This window comes from Vespa mandarinia, chromosome 1, assembly GCF_050613455.1.
Source record: "Vespa mandarinia isolate Hongniang chromosome 1, ASM5061345v1, whole genome shotgun sequence".
Classification (NCBI taxonomy): Eukaryota; Metazoa; Arthropoda; class Insecta; order Hymenoptera; family Vespidae; genus Vespa; species Vespa mandarinia.
In genome coordinates, this window is record NC_140810.1 from 10230001 (window position 1) to 10240000 (window position 10000).

The 10000-nt window shown below is 18.6% G+C and overlaps 1 protein-coding gene across 2 annotated transcripts in view; it reads left to right on the top strand.

Moving 5' to 3' along the window:
* Positions 1 to 10000, top strand: part of LOC118445678 (signal-induced proliferation-associated 1-like protein 3) — a 79517-nt gene that overhangs the window by 35257 nt on the left and 34260 nt on the right. The window contains exon 1 of one of the 2 annotated variants that reach the window (XM_085656831.1): positions 8683 to 8740. The exons of the other annotated variant lie outside the window; for it this stretch is intronic. The gene's annotated coding sequence lies outside the window, so the exon portion shown is untranslated. Of the gene's footprint in view, positions 1 to 8682; positions 8741 to 10000 lie in introns of those variants that run through there. 2 annotated transcript variants of the gene reach the window in all.

A 10000-nucleotide genomic window follows, 5' to 3' on the forward strand; every position in this document is an offset into this window, starting at 1 on the left:
TCCTCTTGTTTCAAATGTTTCATAAATCAGTAACTTTCGAATTATCCGTTTCCATGAGCTCTTTCGTGCACGCTACTACTTATATAAGATGCTTTACCTGGAAACATAAACGATCTTCGCTGCAGGCTACCGCATACGCGTACGACCGAGAAGGTGTGTACCGTTATCGCAATAAAGAGGCCATAACGAATTTAGAGAGAAAGAAAATAACTATAGGAAATTATATTCTTATCCGTAAGTATCGTACATCGTGCTACATTTCATGGACCGAGTTCTACGTACGTACCGTACTTTTATTTATATATATATATGTATTAGTCGCTGTGTATTCGCATGATTAATATCCAAATAAGATTTTACTTCATCGCTGATACTCGTCGCTGATACTTGGAATATATAGATGGTGTGCTATTTAAAACGGAACATTTAGGTAAATATATATTTTTCTTTGATTGATTGGTATGAAAAAAAATGTTATCTACAAGACAAAATTGAACCGTACAGTATTTTTTGTTCTCAAAATTAGTTTTTTGAGATATTAAGATTATTGTTCCTTTTTTCTCTTTTCTTTTCAATAGAATATGTTATATGTTTGTTTTCATAGTGTGATAGTTTATAAGAAAATAAATTTTGATCTTGAGATTATCCTAATTTAAAAAATCATGTTTCAATGAAATAAATGTATAAGTTTATCAAGACACGTAAATTTAAGTTATATTTGTCATATAATTTTTCATAAATCTAATTTAATAAATTATTTTGTAATAGTAAATTATTAGGTTATAAATAAAAAATAATAATAAATACAGAAAAATCTTCAGATTTACATTATATGTCCATATTATTGAATTATCCTTTTCGAACGATGCATGCTCTGTTTTATGACATATTTTTATACTAATCAATTCGAGAGAAATATATATGTAGATATTCTCTTTTTAAGAAAAAAACCTTTTATCAATACAACTATAATTTACATTTCATCATTTTAATCGTTTTGATTCAGTCGATCATTTGTTTATCAGAAATTCGATTGGGCAATCTTCGAATTCTGTATTTTCAGTTTTACAAATTTATAATAAATGTAAAATCGCATGTGTACGCGCATGACACGATAATATAATATATTCATTGTCCCTTATCTAAGTGGTCTGTCCGTTGCACTTCACAAGAAGAGTAAGATACAAAATCTTTATCGTAGCGCATAGTGTACATATGCCGACAAAGCTAGTCTTATCTTTGTGCATACAAGACGAAAAGATGTAGCATATATTCGAAGGAGTTCCTTCTATCCGGTATATCTTTTCGTCAGATTTATTTCTTAAAAATATTACTTGTTTAAACATCGATACGATTATCTTTCTTTATTTTTCATCGTGGTAACTCAATAATAAACGTCAACAAAATACATTGTTAAAATAATATAATTAATTTATCTCTTATAATAAATATTTTCGTTTTTTAAAAAGAGCAATTAAACTTCTTTGCTTCAATTAAAATAATTTCGAAGGAATTCTCATGGATTTCAAGAGAATAAAACTAGAATACTAAAAGTTCTTTCTCTCTCTCTCTCTCTCTCTCTCTCTCTCTCTCTCTCTCTCTCTCTCTCTCGTTCTCTCTCTCTCTCTCTCTCTCTCTCTCTCTCTCTCTCTCTCTCTCTCTCTCTCTCTCTCTCTTTCGCACATCTTTAATTAAATTCGTAACTAAGTGACGCGTTCATTCTCGCATTACGTTCACCGAGCATGCAACTTTTCATCTCCTCGCCCACTTTGTGGATATATATATTTTTTCCCTTCCCCCTTTTTTCTTCTCTACAAGCCAGAACGTTGACGAAGGAAAGGGAAAAAAGGTATCACTGACCTGATACGTTAATCTTGCGTAACGGAAACTTTATACGTGACTTGCGTTGACCTGAAATCGTACTTGGTATTGTTATTAAAGTATTCGATCGATATTATCTTGTCGATTTTAATTTAACAAAAAAAAAAAAAGAAAGAAAGAAAAATAAAATTGTCAATGGGATAGAAATAATTCATTATTTATTTATGAAAATGATAAAAATGGGTAATAGTTTTTATTTTTTAGAAAAAAAAGAAATAAAGATAAAAAAATATGTAGAGATTAGTAGACTTAATTGTTCAATTATGGTGCCCAAATTTTTTCTTTAAAGAAAAAAGTACGATCATTTAGTCAACAGTTTGTCGTTCCAAATATTATGAATTTGTTGAGTAAACACACACGATGACGTCTTTACAACTGACGGAAATGCATCCTCGAATGCTTTCCTTCATTCGACCATGGGAAAGCTCTTTCCTTTCTCAAATATTTATCAACGATGACAATCGTATTTTCTTTTTCACTTTATTTCACATATTGAATGAAGTAGAACGATCCAAAATGAGGACGAGGCATATACATATGTACGATCGCTACTGTTTGTGTTTGCAAGTCCTCAGATGAAAGGAAAATAAAAGCGAATTGATGAAAATAGTTCGAAGTCGACGATAAATTAATTCGTGAAAATGAGTTTCTTTAAAATAAAACGAAAGATCAAAGCTATAATTGTTTTCCTCTCTTTATTAAAATATGCATTTTTTCATTTGTTACATAGAAATAAATTTTTTGATTTTTTTAAAAATATGAATTATTTTTTTTTTGATTGAATTTTTGATGAATGGTATACTTATTTAGATGATATTTCTATAATTTAGAATTAAAATGGTTCAAGAGATTCTTCAATTTTGTATTTTCAATTTAGAAAGATAATAGATCTCTACTTATCATCGAGTTAGTTGTGTTCGTGGCCTACTCTAGGGATTCGTTTCTTGTCGGTGTTAAAATAAGATAGGGTGATAATGTTAATTGAATTTCCAACGTAGTGTATAGTCATTAACATTGAGTTTGTAGAAGTCAGAAGGGATATACATAAGTGCTAACATCTGTCCATTCGATTAATAAGTTTTACGAATTATGTATATATATATATATATATATATATATATATATATATTACTCGTGAATTTTAAGTATGTAAATGTAATTATTAAACTTAATGTGATTAATTAGGTGACTAAGAATAAACATTAATTCTCTTTATGTTATGATCGAAAGATAACTCCTCAACATTTGTATGATGTATTATTTTTGTTTGAAAGAACACTTTTTTCTTTTCTTCATTTATGCACAGTCCTCGTCTCTCTCTCTCTCTTTCTCTTTCTCTATCTATCTATCTATCTATCTATCTATCTATTTATCTATCTATCTATTTATCTATCTGTCTATCTATCTGTCTATCTATCTATCTATTTATTTATCTATCTGAAACGAATATAGACCATTGCTCTATAATAATCGCAAATAAATCGAAAGATTTCTTATCTACGATTTATCGCTCGTCTCAACATGAATAACTCATCGTCAAAGAAAAAGTAGATCGATTTTATCGATATCACCGTGACGATCGAAAAAAAGCTTTCTCTTCCTCTCTCCTCCTTCTCTTGGTCGTCAATCAATCGATATTACTGTTCAGAACGAAAAACGTTTTTGTTTTATTCTAAATAATTTTCTTTCTGTTTCTTTAAAATTATTCGTCATATAGAGCAATTAATCCTCGTATTTTTATTATTTACGAACGAAAATCAGAGTCGGATAATCAGAAAGGGAAAAGAAGATAATAATAATAATAATTTTTATGCTATTTCTTCTTCATAAGCAATCAATATTTTATTTTTTTATTAGTAAGTTTCTTTTGTTTTTTTCTTGTTTCTTTTTTTTCATCTATAATCATAATCAATCCTCGTATCTATGAGAATACTCGTAGAATTTGTATTATTTATTATTTATAAATTACAATCGTATGCTATACATATATAAATATATAATGTATAATCAAAATAATAAGATAACAAATAATGAATCATTCAAATAAACGATAGAATTGTAAAATAATGAATAATATTACGAATGAACAAGACGGATCATTAGAAAGGAAGATATTAGAAATTATCATTAGAAACGAAGAAAAAAAGTATAATTGCAATAATATTTCTATTATTTTTTCTGGATAAAGAATCAAGACTATAATGAAGAATACAATGAATTACCAAGTCTCTCATCGATTCTACGATCATGTCAAGGCTCAATCATGTAAATAGAATGAGAAATCCGGATGACAAGATGAAAAAGAAGAACTCGTGAAAGGGGGATGAAAGTTTTCGTTGATTCAGAACGTGCTCAGGCATTATTTTCTAACGACGAACAAAGTTTTTTTCATAGCGTGGAAAAGCAAAGGATCGAAAGACGTTCCACAAATTGCATTTCTTACATCACGGCTAAGTACTTACTTGGGAAACGTCTCATAAGAACAAGATAATTCATAAAAAACATGCGGTTAATCATCAGAGTTCGGAACGATTTACACAATTTATTATATTTTATCATTATTCAAATAATATTAATTCATAATAAAAAAAAAACGAATATTAATTAATTATATATTAATTATATATTAATTATAATTAATTATATAAGATAATACAATTGTCATTATTAACATAATATAATTCTATTAATTAATAATACAATATTCAACTAATATTGGCAATTGATATGATCGTATTTATAATATAATAATATTAATTGATAATATAATAATAATAAAATTAATGATAATACTATATATAATATAATTTAATATTACTTATATTATGATCATCATTCATTATAATAATCAATTATATAATAATAATTATTATTATAATTACAATTATAATTGTTATTATTATATTAATATTAATTGTTGTTGTTATTATTATTATTATTATTATTATTATTATTATTATTATTATTATTATTATTATTATTATTATTATTATTATTATTATTATTATTATTATTATTATTATTATTATTATTATTATTATTATTATTATTATTATTATTATTATTATTATTATTATTATTATTATTATTATTATTATTATTATTATTATTATTATTATTATTATTATTATTATTATTATTATTATTATTATTATTATTATTATTATTATTATTATTATTATTATTATTATTATTATTATTATTATTATTATTATTATTATTATTATTATTATTATTATTATTATTATTATTATTATTATTATTATTATTATTATTATTATTATTATTATTATTATTATTATTATTATTATTATTATTATTATTATTATTATTATTATTATTATTATTATTATTATTATTATTATTATTATTATTATTATTATTATTATTATTATTATTATTATTATTATTATTATTATTATTATTATTATTATTATTATTATTATTATTATTATTATTATTATTATTATTATTATTATTATTATTATTATTATTATTATTATTATTATTATTATTATTATTATTATTATTATTATTATTATTATTATTATTATTATTATTATTATTATTATTATTATTATTATTATTATTATTATTATTATTATTATTATTATTATTATTATTATTATTATTATTATTATTATTATTATTATTATTATTATTATTATTATTATTATTATTATTATTATTATTATTATTATTATTATTATTATTATTATTATTATTATTATTATTATTATTATTATTATTATTATTATTATTATTATTATTATTATTATTATTATTATTATTATTATTATTATTATTATTATTATTATTATTATTATTATTATTATTATTATTATTATTATTATTATTATTATTATTATTATTATTATTATTATTATTATTATTATTATTATTATTATTATTATTATTATTATTATTATTATTATTATTATTATTATTATTATTATTATTATTATTATTATTATTATTATTATTATTATTATTATTATTATTATTATTATTATTATTATTATTATTATTATTATTATTATTATTATTATTATTATTATTATTATTATTATTATTATTATTATTATTATTATTATTATTATTATTATTATTATTATTATTATTATTATTATTATTATTATTATTATTATTATTATTATTATTATTATTATTATTATTATTATTATTATTATTATTATTATTATTATTATTATTATTATTATTATTATTATTATTATTATTATTATTATTATTATTATTATTATTATTATTATTATTATTATTATTATTATTATTATTATTATTATTATTATTATTATTATTATTATTATTATTATTATTATTATTATTATTATTATTATTATTATTATTATTATTATTATTATTATTATTATTATTATTATTATTATTATTATTATTATTATTATTATTATTATTATTATTATTATTATTATTATTATTATTATTATTATTATTATTATTATTATTATTATTATTATTATTATTATTATTATTATTATTATTATTATTATTATTATTATTATTATTATTATTATTATTATTATTATTATTATTATTATTATTATTATTATTATTATTATTATTATTATTATTATTATTATTATTATTATTATTATTATTATTATTATTATTATTATTATTATTATTATTATTATTATTATTATTATTATTATTATTATTATTATTATTATTATTATTATTATTATTATTATTATTATTATTATTATTATTATTATTATTATTATTATTATTATTATTATTATTATTATTATTATTATTATTATTATTATTATTATTATTATTATTATTATTATTATTATTATTATTATTATTATTATTATTATTATTATTATTATTATTATTATTATTATTATTATTATTATTATTATTATTATTATTATTATTATTATTATTATTATTATTATTATTATTATTATTATTATTATTATTATTATTATTATTATTATTATTATTATTATTATTATTATTATTATTATTATTATTATTATTATTATTATTATTATTATTATTATTATTATTATTATTATTATTATTATTATTATTATTATTATTATTATTATTATTATTATTATTATTATTATTATTATTATTATTATTATTATTATTATTATTATTATTATTATTATTATTATTATTATTATTATTATTATTATTATTATTATTATTATTATTATTATTATTATTATTATTATTATTATTATTATTATTATTATTATTATTATTATTATTATTATTATTATTATTATTATTATTATTATTATTATTATTATTATTATTATTATTATTATTATTATTATTATTATTATTATTATTATTATTATTATTATTATTATTATTATTATTATTATTATTATTATTATTATTATTATTATTATTATTATTATTATTATTATTATTATTATTATTATTATTATTATTATTATTATTATTATTATTATTATTATTATTATTATTATTATTATTATTATTATTATTATTATTATTATTATTATTATTATTATTATTATTATTATTATTATTATTATTATTATTATTATTATTATTATTATTATTATTATTATTATTATTATTATTATTATTATTATTATTATTATTATTATTATTATTATTATTATTATTATTATTATTATTATTATTATTATTATTATTATTATTATTATTATTATTATTATTATTATTATTATTATTATTATTATTATTATTATTATTATTATTATTATTATTATTATTATTATTATTATTATTATTATTATTATTATTATTATTATTATTATTATTATTATTATTATTATTATTATTATTATTATTATTATTATTATTATTATTATTATTATTATTATTATTATTATTATTATTATTATTATTATTATTATTATTATTATTATTATTATTATTATTATTAGTATTATTATTATTATTATTATTATTATTATTATTATTATTATTATTATTATTATTATTATTATTATTATTATTATTATTATTATTATTATTATTATTATTATTATTTTTATCAGAATTTCTAAATATCAGCAAATTAATCGATATTATTCATTTTCAATTTAATTCTGTCATTTCATCTTATCTCTTTATTAAACACTCGATATTAAAACATTCGTGGGTTTCGATAAAGAAAAAAACCAAAAAAAACAAAAAAGAAAAGAAAAAAGTGGAATGCCTTGTCGTCGAGGATTATGATCGAACGTGCAGATACATTTGAAAAACACATTGGGAAAGAAGGAAAACTGTATAAGAAAACAGATCTCACGCATAAACTACATACATATTCTCTTCGTAATACACAGATTCCTGATCCAAGCCACTTTTAGAATAATTTCGAAGACGGATTCACATTTAGTATTCTCGATAAAGCTAAGGAAAGAACATAGACACATACATAGCTATGTACATATATGTATTTATTCCAGAAGGAATAGCGACCTTCCATAAAAAGAATGGAAAAAGGAGATCGCTTTGTAAACGAAAGGAAATCGTACATCTTTGGAATGCCGTAACGATTTCACGATTTCCATTTCTCATAGATCTTTTATTTACCTTTTTCCTTCTCTCTCTTTCTCTCTCTACCCCCCCCCCCATCTCTCTCTCTCTCTGTTGTTTCTTTACTTATGTATTGTACATATGTGCATACCTATTGTACAATCATTTCGTACTCGCGCTCGTAAAATTTTATCTGAAGAAGAAAGAATTCTCGTTATTTTAGAATGATCTTCATTGTTTTGCTCTAGTCCTATCTGGTTGCATTGACTGGTTGGAAATACGCAGTACGCATCAAGCGAAAGGCCGCCTTGGAATTTATGAGGTAAATTATTACGAAGGTTAACAATATAGAACGAATATACTAAAGGACTAAAGGAATATACTGACAATGATAAAGAATCTTTTATTTCTCCTTTCACGTTTTTTCTTTTTTTTTCTTTGTTTCTTTTTTATTTCCTCCTCTGTATTGATCATAGTAGAGAAATCGTGATTGATTGCTTCCATCGTTCTTATGATTATTTCTTTCGATAGTTTCTTTTAAGATTCTCTTATTAGAAATAAGTCAATTATATCGAAGCAATTCGATCTCTTGAAATAAGAGCAATGACTTTCAGAAAGCTGGATGAAAGCGTTATCTCTTTTCTTTTGTTTTTTTTTTCTTTTATTCTAACGAAGATTAGGTGAAACGTATAGTGAACAAAAAATCTATATTGTTTTCTTGATCTTGCAACAATAGAGATGAGAACTTCATTGATTAAGATAATTTTTAAATCTCCATAATTAGACGATCTATTCTTTCAACACAATTTTCTAAAGTACTGATTGATACTGTAAGACAAATTAATACTTTTTTTTACTAAATTATCTGATATCAGTTATATATCAGTTGATTTCATTGTATCAGTATCTAGAAATAAAAATACTTAATCTCATACCATTTTTAAGAAGCTGAGATTTTAATTTATCTATAAATAATACATAATGTTCATAATATCAATACAGCTATTCTAATGGAAAAATTTTTAATGTTCCGTATAATGTTAAATCAATGATAATTACAAATAATATATTTCAAATTTTGAATAAATTATATGTGAAAGAGAGAAAGTTAATCATAATCATCCATTTTTATACAGAGAAGAAAATTTGTATTGTTATTCTTATTTGATAAGATTACTTGATTGATTACTTGATTGATACATACATAAGACAAAATTTTTATATAATTAATAGGAAATGGTTTCTTATTAGGCAAAGCCTTTTTATAATAAATATTAGTTTTTAAATAATCATCATTTCTCTTCTTTGACAGAAAGATAATATATAATAAATAATACATAATTTTTAAATGATTAGTATAAAATAATATTTATTGTAAGAACAAATCTACCTTTAATACAATTTATAAAGTACCCAACGTTTCATTTTATTGATAAATTATGATATATGATAAATAATTTTTGTTATAACAATTACAAAATAGCTTATTATTATTATATATCAATCATATTTTCAATATTATTTTTAAAATATGGATTGTTGAGTTTTCATTGATAAATTATGATAAATAAAATACGATACA